Source organism: Diabrotica virgifera, chromosome 7 (assembly GCF_917563875.1).
Source record: "Diabrotica virgifera virgifera chromosome 7, PGI_DIABVI_V3a".
In the NCBI taxonomy this organism is placed as follows: domain Eukaryota; kingdom Metazoa; phylum Arthropoda; class Insecta; order Coleoptera; family Chrysomelidae; genus Diabrotica; species Diabrotica virgifera.
Window position 1 is genome coordinate 5,654,814 of NC_065449.1, and position 19,888 is coordinate 5,674,701.

At 32.1% G+C, this 19,888-nt stretch overlaps 2 protein-coding genes across 2 annotated transcripts in view; one reads left to right on the top strand and one right to left on the bottom strand.

Moving 5' to 3' along the window:
- LOC114342154 (lamin Dm0) overlaps nucleotides 1-19,888 on the bottom strand; it is a 51,478-nt gene that overhangs the window by 25,870 nt on the left and 5,720 nt on the right. The window lies entirely within an intron of this gene.
- Nucleotides 14,247-19,888, top strand: part of LOC114330826 (GDNF-inducible zinc finger protein 1) — a 113,495-nt gene continuing 107,853 nt past the window's right edge. The window contains exon 1 of the mRNA XM_050657330.1: nucleotides 14,247-14,641. The gene's annotated coding sequence lies outside the window, so the exon portion shown is untranslated. The remainder of the gene's footprint in view (nucleotides 14,642-19,888) is intronic.

Here is a 19,888-nt window from a genome sequence, read left to right on the forward strand (position 1 = left end):
AGGGGTAATTTGAATGAAAAAATAATGACAGTTTGCTTTATAAACGTATGTTCGCAAATGCTTCGTTTCCAAGATACGGGATGTTGAATTGTTTGTTACAAATTGATGATTTATTTATTGCTCTAAAACCGGTTGAGGTATGCAAATGAAATTTGGTAGGTTTTAAGAGAAAGTTATTGCGCATTTTTGACGTACAATTAAAAATTTTATATTCACCATTGGCGTGCATACGGGTCATACTACCCGGTCTTGTTACTTGTATGCATTCCAATGGTGAATATAAAATTTTTAATTGTACGTCAAAAATGCGCAATAACTTTCTCTTAAAATCCACCAAATTTCATTTGCATACCTCAACCGGTTTTAGAGCAATACATAAACCGTCAGTTTGTAAGAAAAATGTCAACACCCTGTATCTCAGAAACAAAGCATTTGCGAACATACGTTTATAAAGCAAACTGTCATTATTTTTTCATGCAAATTACCCCTTAAAGTTTGTTATAGTTATATAAAATCTCCCTGTATTGATGAAAACATGGCTAGTTGTTAAAGTACCTAACTTTTTTATTATCCAACATAAGAGAATGAATCAAACAACAAAATGTTAAGAAAACATGAGGCAATAGTTGGGTTTTAATTTTAGTATTTTATAATTGCTAGAATATTCTACAGGGTGTGGCGAACTTTGAGAAAAAAACACAGTTTGATTGATACACCCGGTATACAATGACAATTTACCGGTCTAGCAACAATATTATCACAGCGATATTGTTAAAGAATAAGGCTATAATATATTAAAAAAATCACTAAAATCGGACAACAGGTTTAGAAGATACGTGACATCAAAAATGACCTATTTTCAAGGTTTCCAGGTTTTTTTGGCCAGGAGTGTATGTACACTTCTCCAAGAAATTAACGCACCACCTTAAAATGGGTCATTTTTGATGTCTCGAATTTCCTAAAGCTGTTGTCCGATTTAAGTGATTTTTTTAATATGTTATAGCCTTATTCTTTAATAATATCGCTGTAATAATATTGTTGCTAAATAGGTAAATTATCATTGTATACCGGGTGTACCAATCAAACTGTGTTATTTTTCTTAAAGTTCACCACACCCTGTGGAATATTCTAGCATTTTATAAAATACTGAAATTGAAACCCAACTATAGCCTCAGGTTTTCTTTACATTTTGTTTTTTGATTCATTCGCTTATGTTGGATAATAAAAAAGTTAGGTACTTTAACAACTGGCCATGTTCTCCATCAATACAGGGTGTTCCTAAATAAGTGCGACAAACTTTAACGGGTAATTCTGCATCAAAAAATAATGACCGTTTGCTTTATAAACATATGTCCGCAAATGCTTCGTTTCCGAGATACGGGATGTTGAATTTTTTCTTACAAACTGGCGATTTATTTATTGCTCTAAAACCGGTTGAGATATGCAAATGAAATTTGGTGGGTTTTAAGAGATAAACCACATTCACATAGCAAATTCCCAACTATAAGCAAACGTACGTGTTACTATTCGCCGTCTCATTCGTCAAGAGGCTGTTAAATGTAATTTATTGCCCTAAACGAAGCGGATTCTCATTTTACAGGTCCAAACCAAACTGGTCAGTGTGCAAATTCAAATTGTAGGTAGCGTGTTGGTTTTTAAGATTAACATATAAGGATTTAGGTCATATGACCTTAGATAATTCAGATTCAGAGGCATCTTATTTTTTGCCGCATCATGGGGTGATTAAAAGTGAAAGTCTAACGACTAAACTAAGGGTTGTATTTGATGGGTCTTCACCATCCAGTAATGGAAGATCGCTGAATGACATTCAGTATGCTGGCCCAGCGATACAAAATGATATCATAGGAATTTTATTGCGATTTAGGGAGCATAAGGTGGCAGTGATTTCGGATATAAGTAAAATGTACAGAATGTACTTCAGGGCGACCCTGTTTAGCTTCCATGCGCGTTTGTTTACAGTTGGGAATCTGTAAAATGAATGGACTATAGTTATTGCGCATTTTTTGACATACAATTAAAAATTGTATGTTCACCATTTATGTGTCGTATTACCGGTATACACGCCAACGGTGAATATAAAATTCTTAATTGTATGTCAAAAAATGCGCAATAACTACCTCTTAAAACTCACCAAATATCATTTGGATATCTCAAGCGGTTTTAGAACAATAAATAAATCGTCAGTTTGTAAGAAAAATTTCAACAGCCTGAATTTCGGAAACGAAGCATTTGCGGACACACGTTTATAAAGCAAACTACCATTTCTTCTTCATGCAGAATTACCCCTTAGTTTGACGCACACCGTGTATTGATGAAAAACATGGCTAGTTGTTAAAGTACCTAACTTTTTTATTATCCAATATAAGCAATTGAATCAAAAAACAGAATGTTAAGAAAATCTGAGGCTATAGTTGAGTTTTAATTTTAGTATGTATTTTATAAATACTAGAATATTCCACAGGGTGTGGTGAACTTTGAGAAAAAATTACAGTTTGATTGGTACACCCGGTATACAATGACAATTTACCTGTCTAGCAATAATATTATTACAGCGATATTGTTAAAGAATAAGGCTATAACATACTAGAAATATCGCTTAAATCGGGCGATAGGTTTAGGAAATTCGAGACATCAAAAATGACCCCTTTTTGATGTGTACACCGATGTGTAAATAATTAAATAATTTACATATAACCATTCAAATTAGTTATTACACGATCCTTATTCTAATTTTAAAAAATCATCGATTACGTCATGACGTCCACATGGATGACGTCACTAGTATGATATAATGCCAAAAAAATCATAATTTAAAAATAAAAATCGACCTCTTTCGGAATGTATTTTCCAAATCGCCCATTCGCGAAAAAATCAATGTATTCCAACCTTTATGTGCTCACTGTATAATATTGTTTTCCAAAAATTCAATTTTTGGAAACAATAATCGCCAAACAACTACCTATTGGTTATAACAGCTCACTATTGTAAAATCGTTATCTTTTTTGATAACGATTTCCGGAAAGGAAATCGAATCGTCAAATATCAACTGTGACAAATGTAATTTTCATTAATACAATCAATAGCTAAGTCCCATATGGCCTGGATCCCGCGTACAAAAAAAGTTGATTAATAGCAAGCTGAAAATTTGTTAATAGTCCAGGGCCTAGATTCCGTGCACTGTAGATATCTACAGTCGCTTTCTGTCGATGGCAATTGTCATAAAAATATTTGAATTTTTAGTTTTAATTCAAATATTTTCTTGTTTTACTAAGTGTCACTTCAGCATCAATTAGAGTATAACCTAGCAAAACTAGAAAATAATAACTAAAAATTCAAATATTTTCATGACACGTGACATCGATAGAAGGCGACTGTAGATATCTACAGTGCACGGAATCCAGGGCCAGGGCTCATCTGTTTTGAGATGGACGTTGAGAGGTGGCTCAATTTTTTTTTGCAGAAATTGCTTGAAAATATCTCAAATAATATTTGAGTTATCCTCCCATTCAAAATGGTCCAGGACATTGTTTAAATATTCAAAATGTCAAAATATGAAGGAAAAATTAGATTTTTTTATGGGTATTTTGATTATAACTTTATAACTATTCATTTCTGAGAAAAGTTGTACTGACATAAAAGTTGCGTAATTAAATTTCATACAATATAGAATTGGTTAAAAATTTAAAAAATCCCTTGTTGCAAAATAGCAATAATTGCGAAAAAAAAAACCATACAAAAACAAGTATTCGCATTTTACGTTTTTCAACCATTTAGGTTCACTTAGGACCTTCATATTTTACCCAGAAAAACTTTTTAATGTTGCAGGACTGCAAAATAAAGCAGATAGCAAGTTGAATTTTTTTTGCTTATAGAAGTGTACTGTACCTTTCATTTGCAATTTGCAAAATTAAAATCGATTAGTTACCACGGTGTCAGGAAATTTTTTAAATAAACATTAATTTTTGGTGCTACGCGCAGGACAGCGGTGTTCGACTCACACAAGTTGATTTCCACCAAAATTTCTTCCAATCTTTATCTAATATATTATTTTCTTACTCTATATTTTGTTGTATTTTAATATTTTAATTCTACAAAAATCAAACTAATTTTATTATTGATTGTGAAACAATTGTTTAAACAATTGCATATATTTAAAAATAATAAACTTTTATTCTCTAAGTTAAAATATATGAACAAAGAAAGTTTTTGCTAAAAAAAGTGTTATTTCAAAGGATAGAGTATGTGTTTTTATTTTGCAATAAACAAATTTATTTATTTATATCGAAATGTAATCAAAGGTCATTGGAATGCCCAATCAGAGCAAACTATCTGCTGTCCTGCGCGTAGCACCAATAATTAATGTTTATTTAAAAAAAATCTTGACGCCGTAGTAGTTAATCGATTTTAATTTTGCAAATTTGAAATGAAAGGTACAGTACACTTCTATACGCAAAAAAAATTTCAACTTGCTATCTGCTTTATTTTCAATCTTGTAACATTTTGAAAAAATGAATTTTTTTTGCCAACGCTGGATTTCAAAATTTATTTTGCAAAATCTATTGAACCGATCTTACTGAAGTTTACAGTATTGTTTTACTGTATCATAAAGTTTTTCTGGGTGAAATATGAAGGTCCTAAGTGAAGCATAAATGGTTGAAAAACGTAAAATGCGAATACTTGTTTTTGCATGTTTTTTTTTCGCAATTATTGCTATTTTGCAACAAGGGTGACTATTTTTTAAATTTCTAACCAACTCTATATTGTAGCAAATTTAATTATGCAACTTTTATGTCACTACAACTTTTCTCGTAAATGAATACTTTTAAAGTTATAATCAAAAAACGAAGAAAAAAATTTTCAAGCAATTTCTGCAAAAAAATTTGCGTCACCTCTCAACGTCCAAATGTACTAATATTTTTACAGATGCGCCCTGGTCTATAATACCTTAACGGTGTCTAGTCGGAAAAATTTTGATGTACGGGAACACTGGAACAGTGGAAGTTTTAATTGTGTAACAGCTTACAGGTTTCGAACATCAAACTACGAGAACGTGCCATGTATTTTGTCGGATAGAACTTCCAATTTATTTGTTACCCTTTTATGAAACTCTCGTGCAAAAATCAGAGTGCTTTTACCACCATTCTACGTGACAGACTCATTAAAATGCCCAACATATTTGTCGGACAAACATTATTTCATATATTATATAAAGTTTGCTATTGAATAAACTTAAAAACAACCTGCTGATTTTCATAATCATAAACTTGTCTGGATGACACGTTCCACAATTAAAATCACGTTCCACAATTAAAACTTCCCCTGTTCCAGTGTTCCCGTATATCAAAGTTTGTCCGACTAGACACTGTTAAGCTATTAACAAATTTTCAGCTTACTAATAAACTTTTTTTTGGTATGCAGGATCCAGGCCTATAATATTTAACATAGAAAATATATTGCGGATTTTAGTCTCGCACTGTATATATTTTGGCCTTCAGGTACAATCACATGAGTTATATTTCTTGGACTAATATCAGAAGAGGCTTTGTAGGACAAATATACAAATATAGAACATTACGTAATTTTATTGATTATGGTAAAAGTAAATATTGCGTCTACCTACCATATTGATTAAACACAGAGGTATTAAGTCACCCACAAAAATAAAACAGAATGTCATTGAATCTATAATACTAGAAACAAACATTTATCAATCAAACTTTGTCAGAAATTTGTTGGTATTGTTTTACAGAAAAAATATAATATTCACTTATCTCATTTTGAATTTAAAGTTTTATCTTTTAGTAGTTTTAGGGAACAAAATGATATCGCCAAAACAGGTCAATCAATAAAAAAACTATGATTTTCATTATCCCACGTTTAAAACTTAAAAAATTAAAGTAGGTATTGAAATACTACATGATGAGAGGTTGTTTAAATAAAAATGAAAGCATTCCTTTTAGCCCAGTAAATAAATGACCGGTTTGGAGTGTCAGCTCCAATTTTCAGCGTCACAACGAATTTGCTTGATTATTTCATTCATAGGAGATTCTGACCAATAGAAAGCTACAGAAATCAAAATTAAACTGATTATTTTTTAATGATTTTAACTTCCAATCGAATAGTAAAATATTTGATCACGTGTTTAATTCTGTCCAATCAGATTAAAATTATACTGAGAATTATCTACTGTAGAAAATTACATATAGAATTTTTTTAAGTAGATTGTTTCTGTTTAATGGCAACCAGTTTCCTAGTTTTGATAACTGTCACATTTAAGAAAATATCCATAATATACGTATTAAAAAATAATCTTACGAATATCACACGACAGTAAGAATAAATATTTAAGAAAATAATGCTTCATTTTTACTCAAATTTGTTGTCATTGACAACAAATTTTCGAAAATCTGTCGCATTATTTTCAATTTATTCTCACTCTCTTGTGATATTATACCCGATAATTTTTTTATAATATCCCGTCGCACAGTGGTTCCAAATGCCGAAAACGTGGTCATGAACCTTTACAAGCGTATATTGTTCACACATTTTGGAATTACTTTCGTTCTTAAGGGTTTTTGGCATCGCTGATTACGAATCTGGCATTATCTTTTCTGAAAAACAAAATGGCGGATCCAATATGGCGGAAAGAAATTGAAAATATTAATCAAAAAGGAAAATTTTTTGTCAAATTTGGTAGGTTAAGGTCGTTGATTACAAATCTAACATTACTTTTTTTTATACAAAATGGCGGATCCAATATTGACGAAAGAAATTCGAAAATTTTATTTTAGCCGCATTTTTGTTTAAAATTTTATATTATAAGGGACTTTTGAAACTGTTGATTACCAATACATTTTCTTTATGAAGTACAATATTCAGAGCCTATTACTTATGTACAACTGCCCATACATACTCAACAATCGCCAGAATCGTGTACTATGCGTCATTTCCCACTTTTGTATTCAAACAACTGCCAGCAATGCAGAGGCAGTTATAGGCAGCTAGACCAAAGTGATTATTTATCTCCTTTATATATATTTTAAGATTATTAAACATTAGTCCCAGAATTATGGAGAATTTTGTACTTTTTGAATGCATCTTTACAAAATTTTAATTATTTAAAGTATATTTTCACTATTTATGCATTAACAAATTTAAGGCATTTATTGTTAATGAATGTTGATTTGAGTTACATCTTATATTACTACATACTTAAAAAGAACAATCTGCTTTACAGCGATAAAATTGATAAACTACAAAACGTTTTACAGCGCTTTCAATATACGCGTTCTTTTTCACTTTCTCTGTCGGCTAAATTACCCCGGACATGGCCCACTTGTTCGTGAGTTGTGAACCAGAATACATCCAGTCTGATCCTCATACCTGCGTATTAGGACTCTATGATACTATGAGAAAACAACTGTAAACATGAAAATCCCTAAATAGGGACTCCTTTTTTCGCCTCATGACCACGTTTTCAGCATTTGGAACCACTGTGCGTCGTCAAGTATATTACGTCAGATACCCTTCGTTGCTACGAAAAAATACATTCGGTGACATTAATGACAATTAATGTTTTAAAAATTATAAAAGTGATGACTTTCAACCGTCAAATATTTATAACAGCTGTGTGTTTAATTGTTCTAATTTGTACTTACATAAATAAATTACAGTAAAATTTTGGTTTTGAACAGTTTTATTCATGAAATAATCGCAACAAATTGCACTCGATCTCTAAAGTTATTATCGAATTTTTGCCCTCGTGACACTTTCGACATAATTTCACTCGCCTTCGGGTCGTGAAATAAAAACTGTGTCACTCAGGAAAAATTCGATAATTTTAAAACTCTTGTACAATTACTACTGATTATTTCATTCACAGATTCTGACAAATAGAAACGTACAAGAATAAAAATTACAGCGGTCAATTTTTAATGATTTTAACTTCCAAGCGTGTAGTAAGATTTTTCATCACGTGTTTAATGTCCAATCAGATCATTATTACAGCGGGAATTTTCTACTGTATATTTTTATACTGGGAATAATTTTTAGGTAGATTGTTTCTGTTTAATTACGGGTTTCCTAGTTTTGACAAATAACCATAATAAAATCCACAAGGAAAAGAAAAAGTTTTCCTGTAGTTGGCTGTATACCATCAATCACAAAATTGGAAAGAAATCCTTTGTAAAAGGTATAAAATTTTTTTATTAAAAATCCCTTAAAAGGGCTACATCACAACAAAACGTTTTTGATTTTTATAAAAAATCATCATCAGTGTTCGATAAACTGGATGCTAGCTGAGCCACAAAAGAAAAATATCTGGGTAAAAACCCTTTACATAAAATATAGATGCCTTAAAAGTGCATACTTCAAGAAAAAGGCCTGTGATGGTCACATGGCAAACAGGATAATGCCCTAAGGTAAGGTATACAGGTTTCCCAACACGTGGGATCCAAATTGAGTTGATCACATTTCAATGACTTAATGGCAACTCTTGGCAACTTAATGCCATTAAGTCATTGAAATGTGATCAACTCAATTTGGATCCCACGTGTTGGGAAACCTGTATACCTTACCTTAGGGCATTATCCTGTTTGCCATGTGACCATCACAGGCCTTTTTCTTGAAGTATGCACTTTTAAGGCATCTATATTTTATGTAAAGGGTTTTTACCCAGATATTTTTCTTTTGTGGCTCAGCTAGCATCCAGTTTATCGAACACTGATGATGATTTTTTATAAAAATCGAAAACGTTTTGTTGTGATGTAGCCCTTTTAAGGGATTTTTAATAAAAAAATTTTATACCTTTTACAAAGGATTTCTTTCCAATTTTTTAACCATAATAAACTTTTAGTTCTGCATCTAATGTCAAATTGTCACGAGGACAACACAAATCGGCAATTTTAAGCGCTCGACTGTAATTGGGTAAGATTATTACACTATAAAAACTGAATTTAAAAATACACTGTATTGATACCTTCGTCTGAATATTTGCTAAACTGTGCTATTCACTTTTGACAATCTCCACAAGACTCGAGCCAAGACTCCTCTTCGGGTAGTGAAATTAAAACTGTCAAAAGTGTCACTCGGGATACAAATCGATAATTTTAGAGCTCTCGTGTAATTACTACTGAAAATTTGTTGTAGGTTCTACTTATAGTCTAAGAACTAGAGCCGAAAAATCATCGTCATAAGTAATATGGAGTTTGGCATGTGAAATGTGTCTATTGTATATTGATAATTATGACCCCCTTCAGGCTGACACCTCAGTGGATACAGGAAGTAGCAATAAGGGATGAAGGGGGAAAGTTAGTGTAGTCTTTAAAGGTTTTCACCTCCTATTTTGTTAAACCTCCATCGATTTGCATGAAAATTGGTGACTAGTTAGAGCATACCTCAAGAAATAAAAATGATTTGGTGCCAACTTGCACTTTTACCCCGGGGGTGGATACCACCCTTCTCGTGAGGTGAAAACTATTTTATTAAAAATAACCCCACAAATCGATAGAGGGACAAAAATTATAAGTAAAATTTGTTATATCATGTTATTAAAATAAATCAATACTTTTTGAGTTATTAAAGATCAAAGATTTGTCTGTTTAAGTTAAGAGCACATGCGTGAAGTTACAGATGATCCAAAGAACATATTAATTAATTGTATGTTACTAAAATATTATTTCGATATTATAAATTTAGCAAAAGTGTATTCGAATATGTCAAATTATGTACCCATTATAGGACACCCCCACTTTCTGAACATATTCAGTTTATATTGATAGAAAAAATTCAATTAAATATCGAAATAATATAAAGATAATAGTTTACTAACATACAATTAATTAATATGTTCTTTTTATCATCCGTAACTTCACGCATAATATGCTCTTAAATAGTAGGTCCGGATCCCGCGTATGAAAAAAAAGTTGTTTAATAGCAAGCTGAAAATTTGTTAATAGCTTAAGGGTGTCTAGTCAGACAAACTTTGATTTATGGGAACACTGGAACAGGGGAAGTTTTAATTGTGGAACAGGTTAAAAATTTGGAACGGTCAGACCACGAAAACGGCACATGTATTTTGTCCGACAGAACAAACTTAAACTCTCCGAACAGAGATTAAACTCTCATGCAAAAATCAGACTGTATTTATCACCAAATGGGCGTTTTATTGAGTGAAACATGTAGAATATGTCAAATGACAGGAATTATGACAGGTGATAAATAGCAGTCTGATTTTTGCATGAGAGTTTAATCTCTGTTCGGAGAGTTTAAGTCTATTCTGTCGGACAAAATAAATGTGCCGTTTTCGTGTTCTGACCGTTCCAAATTTTTAACCTGTTCCACAATTAAAACTGCCCCTGTTCCAGTGTTCCCATATATCAAAGTTTATCCGACTAGACACCCTTAAGCTATTAACAAATTTTCAGCTTGCTATTAATCAAATTTTTTTTCATACGCGGGATCCAGACCTATAGACAAATCTTTGATCTTTAATCTCAAAAAGTATTGATTTATTTTAATAACACGATACAAAAAATTTTCTTAAAATTTGCCCCTCTATCGATTTGTGGGGTTATTTTTAATAAAATTGTTTTCACCCGCGGGAAGGGGTTATATTCACCACCAGGGTAAAAGTGCAATTTGGCACCAAATCAGTTTTATTTCTTGAGGTATGCTCTAACTAGTTACCAATTTTCATGAAAATCGATGGAGGTTTAACAAAATAGGAGGTGAAAACCTTTAATGACTGCAATAACTTTCCCCTTTCATCCCTTATTGCTACTTCCTGTATCCACTGAGGTGTCAGCCTGAAAGGGGTCATAATAATTGTCAATATACAATGGACACATTTCACAGGAAAAACTCCACATTACTTATGACGATGATTTTTCTGCTCTAGCTCTCCGTCTATTACCCTTTATTTTAAAGTTGAACTTGTGCTGTCGGTTGCTTTTACTTGAGGGGTTAAAGTCACTCTTTCTCGGGGGTGAAAAAAGATAGATGTATTTAAATATACTTACCTTTTGAGTTATTTGCAAAAAACCGCCTGAAAACGTGTTTTTTTGTTGAAAAATAAACATTTTGACTCGCAAATAACTCGAAAAATATTGGCTTAAATAAAAAAATTCTGTAGAACAAAAGTTGCTTAGAATTACCTCCTTAGAATAATTCTTTCACCTCCGAGGAGTGACTTACACCCCACAAGTAAAAGCAACTAACGGCACATGTCCAACTTTGAAGTGGAGAGTAAGTAGAACCTAAATCCAAATTTTCATGCAAGGTGGTGACCCTGAAAATTATACGGTATCGCCGTATTTCACTCTCATTTACTGGGCTATTTTGACGATTACATAATATTAATAATTATGTTCTATTGATTCCCGCTCGAAAGTCGAAAACCTACACTAATGAAGGAATTTAAAAAAAGTTTTACTACATTGAACATTTGTAATTATTAACTTAAAGTAGACACCCATCCCTTCATAAAAACAACTACAATAATAGTACTGTAATGCCCTACTTCTTTCTTATAATTCGAATTTAAAATTAAATTGAAGTCATCCATAAGCTTTCTTTCATTGTGATATTTATATTTATTAGTTTTATGCCCGGTTGCACCAACAGATCTTAAGCTTAAGTCGAGAATATCATAAGAATTAATATAATATAATTATAATATATTACAATAAGAATAATACAGTAAGAATCTAAAATTATGGTGCAACGTAAGTGATACTCAAGGAGGCCCTATCTATAAGTAGAGCTTAGCTAATCTGGAGCTTAAGATCTGTTGGTGTAACCAGGCATTAATTTTTTATCAATTATATTCATCATATTTTAAAATAAGACATCCGAATTCCTTATAAATATTATGCCACAGACAAAAATAGAGGTAATATGTCACGAAATCTAAAAATAGCGATTATGTCATTCCAAAAGTATAAGAACCATGTTGCCACACACTATAGACATAAATATATTATACAGTACATTGTTGACAAGAAAAAGACAACAATTATTGAAAACTATTTTTATGTTGCTAAATATAAACGTTTATATAATCTAAAACATGTTTTATTAATGTTTACAATACAAAAATTCGAATACTTCAAGTAGTTTAAAATGTTTATTAAACTGTTTTTTGGTAAAAACACCTGTAAAATCACTTTATAGTCCAGTCATTTGGTAGTTTTAGCTGGAAAGTTTTGAGGGAGTTTTGAAAATTGGTAATTTTATGGATTTCTGTATGCTGTTTTCGAATTTCAACTTTGTCACCTCGTATCTCCACCGCTCGCGCCGCCATATTGAAAAAATGGCGCCTAATAACAGTTTTTTGGGAATATCTCCTTTCCGACGCATTCAACGAAAAAAACATTTATGTACAAAATTAAAGTAGAAAAAATGTCCTACAATTTATGTATTTATAATTTTTTTCATAAAATCAATCGTTTTCGGCGTACGAGCACCACAAGTACCTACAGTAGACCACCAATTTTTCTGCAAGATTTTTAAAAATCATCGGTGACCTAAACAAATGCCCAGAGCAAATAGACAACGTCGACGAACCTGAGGTAAATTTTAAACTTCTGAACAGAAAAACCTTTGCACCCCGAAAGAAACTGCTGCGGAGCTTAAAGTCAGCAAAGAGACGATAACAGTCGCCTTGTGTTCAAATGCTTCGAGCATCCACAATGACCACTATTTGTCATTGTCATCGCAGTTTTCGGCGATACTTCCTCTGCAGTTTAACTTCTTTTTCATCGTCACACTGAATATTTTCCTGGTGAGTAAGGGCGTTGTCAGGAAGTAAAAGTGCTTTGATGGGCAGTCTTAATTTTGTCAAATATTTTTTTACTTTAAGAACAAATTCGTAAACGAACTATTCCCTGAACAAATATGTGTCCATCCACGCTTATTTCTGCGACCGATAATACACTGGGAGAGTTTCAATGTTTATGTTGTTAAGGTCTTGGAAAAAACTTTAGCCAAATATAGAAGATAATATTGACCAAGCAAACACAACAGCAGATGAGCCAAACAACATTCTTGTTAACGAACCTGATGACAATGCACGACCTTCAGCAACTACCGACCTGTGGTCCTATTGTTGAAAAAGATGTTTTGGAGTGGATCAAGATTGAAAATGGACACAACAAGGTTTTGAACGACGATGAAATCGCCGAGTGTGTCATTCGCCAGGAAAATGAGAAATATAACGACGCAGATGCTGCTTAAATATGAGGAGGAAGATAAAGAAAATAAAATAAGCCACATTGAAGATAAAGCAGCTTTGAAACTGGCAGCTCTCTATATCGAACAGCAAAAAGAAGCGACTGCCATCGATATAATGTTTATTAAAAAGTGTAATGTATAGTAATTTTATTAGACCTACTTACAGTCCTGTAACTTTGTTTTGGAGTGTTTTGTAACCTTCTGTCTTTTCATATGTGTTAAATGTCACGAGTATCCCTGTGTTTTGTGTTTGCTAGATCCGTACAAACAATAAATGGGCATTTTTTAGGTAGGCATCGGTTAGTTCGGCCACTTTTAAGTTCGGCCTAGGGTCCAGTCCCGCGGTGGCCGAACTTACGGGAGTCTACTGTACCTATATGTGTTTCAATAGACGTTTTGGGAAAAAAAAAACTCATGTCCACACCACCTGGAGGTAGAGTAAGCGGCGCTTTTTTTATTATGGTTTTCCCTGTAGGCCTAATCCACATGTGCTGCATTTATTTAGAAATTTAGAGCAACCTCCTTCACTTTGCTGTTCGTGATGGACCAAACGTTATGACTTTTTTAATGATTTATTTGATATAAATAGGAAAATTATGCGGAAAAATGGTAATTGACTGGACTATTAAGTAAGAAACTTATAGCCTAACATTAAGGAAAAGCACGTAATGTAGAGGAAGAAAAAAATCAGATCAGGTAAGCAAAACAGACGAAAGGGGAGAGGAGTAATCAACGATTATTGAGGCAACTAGAAAACTACCCAGAATAAAATCACCTGGAATAGATCATCTCCCGGTGTAACCATACAAAGATGGCGGCCAAGATACAATAATGGCGCTACAACCAATACAACATATACATTGAAAGTGACCAAAAAACATGATTATGTTATCTAAATTTACTAAATTACCTTATCAAAGTATTTAAATTATTTGTTGACTCATTTAAAAATTTATACTTACCCATATAAAAATATTTTTTAATAATAACTGAATGGGTCCGCCGAATACGAATAACCTTGTAAGTGCCACATTCGTTTTTGAGAAGTCTTAAAATTGAGATAATGGTGAGTTTATACATTTTAAGGGTGAGTAATACAGTTTGGAATTTGTATTTACAAATTTTATAACTAACTCTTAAAATGTTTAAGTTTGCCGTTGTTATAATTTTAAAACTTCTTTTTCGATTTCTTAAAAACGAGTGATGTGGCGCTTACAACGTTATTCGGTGGACCCATTCAATTGTTGTGCATTCCTTTTGTAACAATATGTAAATTCCATATGACATGGCAACATGGTACATGTATTTTGGAATGACATCATCACTATTTTTAAATTTGGTGAAGTCATCTCTATTTTTACCTGTGGCATAATATAAAGAACAACTTCTGGTAAGTATGTTTTATTTTATGCATTATGTATTGCATTATTAGTGAGAAATTTTAGACAAGGCGAAAACGGCGGGTTCGTTGGGAAAAATATTCCCATGAGATTTTTTTGCATAATTATATTCGTGAGACATCCCAGAATAAGGTTCAAGAAGTCGCTCACGTGAAAAGTGGGCCAAATTTTTTTTAACAATTTTTTTTAACCAAATTGCAAGAATCAATATTTTTCTCTCGGACAATTATTTTGTAGGTTTTAGGACCATTCTGGATAAAAAAGGTCTCTTATAATTTTTCTCTAAAGTTGATCGTTTTCGAGTTATAAGCAATTTAAAATTGAAAAAAACGAAAAATGGAGATTTTTAAGGCTTAACAACTCGGTTAAAAGTTATTATTATGAAAGTCAGAAAGTGACTAAATCAAAGTTTAATGCCCCCCTACAAGATCCCGAAGAAATTTTTGTCATTATTTTATTACTAAGCGTTATTTTTAAGTAATAATATTAAGCGCCATGCACGTGGTAGCCGCCCGTAAATGCTGAGTGCGAGAGAGATGCCACTTCGGCAGTCCAATAATTGTGAATCCTACTTGCACTCACATTTACGGACGTCTACCACGTGCATGGTGCTTAATATTATTACTTAAAAATAACAGCTTAGTAATAAAATAATTACAAAAATTTCTTCGGGATCTTGTAGGGGATGCATTAAACTTTGATTTAGTCACTTTCTGACTTTCATAATAATAACTTTTAACCGAGTTATTAAGCCTTAAAAATCGCCATTTTTCGTTTTTTTCAATTTTAAATTGCTTATATGTAACTCGAAAACGATCAACTTTAGAGAAAAATTATAAGAGACCTTTTTTATCCAGAATGGTCCAAAAAATCTACAAAAAAATTGTCCGGGCCAAAAATATTGATTTTTGCAATTTGATTAAAAAAAAATTGTTAAAAAAAAGTTTGCCCACGTTTCACGTTTGCGACTTCTTGAACCTTATTCTGGCATGTCTCACGAATGTAATTATGCAAAAAAATCTCATGGGAATATTTTTCCCAACGAACCCGCCGTTTTCGCCTTGTCTATTTAACTAATGTATCCTTCACATAGTGCCTTTGGTTACTTATTATCATAAAATTTTTATTATAAAAAGTAGTATGATATTATTTCTTTAAACACTGTTAATGAGTATTTATGAATAGAGAAATGTTTTTCCGCTCTGGACAGGTCACCTTAAAAGAATGGATAATTACAGAACACTTAGTGGAACTATGGTCGGACATCGGTCAGTAAAAAGAATAAGGAAGAGGTGGATAACGAAGTGAAAACCTATGCTAAAGAGATATTAAGCGTGGATAACTGGAGGAGAGAAGCCAAGGAAAGAGATGCTTGGAGGCAGATGCTGGGGGAAGCCAGGGCCTACTACTTGGGCTGTAGGAGAGAGAAATGTTTTTCTACAGTCAGTTACGTGTTATACTTTTTATATGCAACAAATCGATTTCGTTTAAGCAAAATCATGTTGATTTCGTCTTTAATGATCTACAGGTCATATTACCCGTATGCACGCCAACGCTCAATAACTACCTCTTAAAATTTGCCAAATTTCATTTGCATATCTCAACTGGTTTTAGAGCAATAAATAAATCGTCAGTTTATAAAATAAAATTCAACATCCCGATTCTCAGAAACGAGGCATTTGCAGACATATGTTTATAAAGCAAACAGTCATTATTTTTTTTATGCAGAATTACCTCTTAAACTTTGTCGCATTTACTTAGAAACACCCAGCATTGATGAAGAACATGACTAGTTGTTAAAGTACCTAACTTTTTTTATTATCCAACATAAGCGAATGAATCAAAAAACAGACTCACAGGGTGTGAGGAACTTTGAGAAAAAACACAGTTTGATTGGTACACCACGTATACAATGACAATTTACCTGTCTAGCAACAATATTATTACAGCGATATCGTTAAAGAATATGGCTATATGTTAAAAAAATCACTTAAATCGGACAGCAGGTTTAGAAAATTCGAGACATCAAAAATGACCCATTTTGTGGGTGGCACGCATTATATATTTTTGTGGGTTTTCTCCGACAATCATTATATATTATAAATAAGATAATGTGTTTCCACATTTTTGATCCCCTACTGTATATATATTACAGGTGACCCTCAATGTTAGCTGATAAAATTTATTTATTTGTATTGTATGTTTGGATAAAAATTTTTGTGTATTTAGCTTTATACCAGAGGACTAAATTATATATCAAATTTTTCTAGAATTGTAAAAAGCTAAAAATGGAAACAATATTTTTAATACTATTTTAATGAAGACTGATATACACTTCTCCAAGAAATTAAAGCACCACCTTAAAAATTGGTTATTTTTCTGTCTCGAATTTCCTAAACTTGATGTCCAATTTAAGTGGTTTTCTAACACAGCAGTGTCAAACCTTTTTTAGCTTGAGGCACACTAACTGAAAAATCGCTGCCTTATTCTTTTACAATATTGCTGTAATAATATTGTTGCTAGACAGGTAAATTGTCATTGTATACCGAGTGTACCAATAAAACTGTGATTTTTCTCAAACTTCGCGTGACCCTGTGGAAATTCTAGCATTTATAAAATATTGAAATTAAAACCCAACTATAGCGATACGCTTTAATTACTATTTTTGCTAATTTTAATTTTAATAATTTTTCTCAAAACGAAATAATATGGGTCATATAAAAGTCACAGTTAATATACAAACCAGATGCTAAGAAAGACACGGTGTTACGAAACGAAATGCATCCCTAGCCATATGTTTTTGGTGTGTTCAGTTTAACAAACTGAATTCCCCATAAATTAATTACCATATCAGACCATTATGTCAACAACTCACTTTGGACATGCATTCGTTTTAAAACTGCAGAAGTGTTTCTGTTCTTATACGCCAGATCTAAATAATTTATTGCCCTTCTGGTCAGAGGGTAGAAACATAAACAGATTAGCGTCTGTGGCTTTCTTACAGTCTCTTCACAGCATGCGAACCACGCGGACACGCCCGCACTCTCGCTAACAATCGACCCTCTTCCGAGACCTAAGCAAAACACCTTTTTGTTACCAAAATAAATAAATATTTTACTGTTCGTTTGTTACACTTATTTTTATTATTTTTAAATAATTCCGTCAACTCACACCTACCGGAATACAACCATAGCCCATAGCCTCATGAGTTCTTAACATTCTGTATTTTAATTCATTCGCTTATGTTGGATAATAAAAACTTTAACAACAAAACCTTGTTTTTCGTCAATACAGGGTGTTTTTAAATAAGTAAGGGCAAACTTATAATAGTTAATTCTGCTTGAAAAAATAATGACAGTAGATAGGGGGTGTTGAAAGTTTTCTTACAAACTGACGATTTATTTATTGCTCTAAAACCGGTTGAGGTATGCAAATGAAATTTGGTGGGTTTTAAGAGGTAGTTATTGTGCATCTTGTGACATACAATTAAGAATTTTATGTTCACTATTGGCGCACATAAGGGTCATATTACCTGTACGCGCGCCAATGGTGAATATTAAATTTCTAATTGTATATCAAAAAATGCGCAATAATTACCTCTTAAAACCCACCAAATATCATTTGCATATCTTAACTGGTTTTAGAGCAACAAATAAATCGTCAGTTTGTATGAAAAACTTCAACACCCTCTATCTAGGAAACGAAGCATTTGCGGACATAAGTTTTTAAAGCAAATTGTCATTATTTTTTCAAGCAGGAATTAACCCTGAAAGTTTGCCATACTTATTTAAAAACACCCTGTATTGACGAAAAACAAGGCTAGTTGTTAAAGTACCTCACTTTTTTATTATCCAACATAAGCGAATGAATAAAAAAACAGAATGTTAAGAACTCATGAGGCTATAGTTAGGTTTTAATTTCAATATTTTATAAATGCTAGTAGAATATTCCACAGGGTCACTCGAAGTTTGAGAAAATCACAGTTTTATTGGTACACTCTGTATACCAGTCGCGGATATGAGAGTATTGTATTATTTATGTTTTTTTTTGTATTTTAAGGGTGCAAGTGATTTGTGTAATTTTTATACTTTATTAGGTAATATTTATTATGTAATTTTATATTGACTTACCTTCATACATGTATGACACAAAAGGTGAATAAATTATTTATTATTATATATTTATATTATACAATGACAATTTACCTGTCTAGCAACAATATTATTACAACGATATTGTTAAAGAATAAGGCTATAACATTAAAAAATCACTTAAATCCGACAACAGGTTTAGGAAATTCGAAACATCAAAAATAACCAATTTTTAAATTAGTGCGTTAATTTCTTGGAGAAGTGTATTTCTAATTTTGTTAATAAAATTACACATGAGATGTTAAGAAGAATTTTAAAAAACATTAAACAAATCATCATCATCGCAGCAAAAGTCACTAAGTCCAAAAGAACAGATCTGAGAAAACGAACATTTAGTGACTTCTGCCTGACAACACAATGGTAATTTTGGGCTTATGCATATTCAGTGACTTAGGCAACCATATCTAGGTAGTTTCTAGTAGTTTTTGCCAGACTATGAAAATTGACACTCAATCGATCAGGACACTTAACTCAATTTTGACAAAAGTGGACTTAGTGAGTTTTGCCGTGACGACGATGAAATGACTTCATAATCTAATTCTTGTTATATCTTCATTTTTCTGCTTACATTTATTTCCAACAAAAACAACTTTTTCTGTAGTTTTACCTAAAATTAATGATCTAATCTACCTTGTGGATTATGTAATAAATATTGCTACCGCTCATTTATATTCAAGGTGAATACCTCTACAACATATTTATTCAATAGGATGGTGCAAAGACCCATAACTTATGAATGATTTCAGTTTATTTATAAATATGATGATGAGAAAAAAGAAACTTTCAGATTGAACATCCTAGTGTTATAACAAACAATATATCCAATTTTATAACAATTTTTACAACTAAATATTCAAATTAAAATGTATTGAAAATGTTTATCTTCATAACCTTACTTATCGAATTAACACATTTGCTATCAAGGGGGGCCATAGGATTTTAAATTGCTATTAATACACACAGTGCGATCCCCAGTACTTTGGGAATATATATCGTTGTCTTAATACTATAACTTGATAACTCGAAATAAGTAGTTTTGAGATAAACGGGTTTAAAGATTTTTAAGATATTTGTGCTACTAACTCC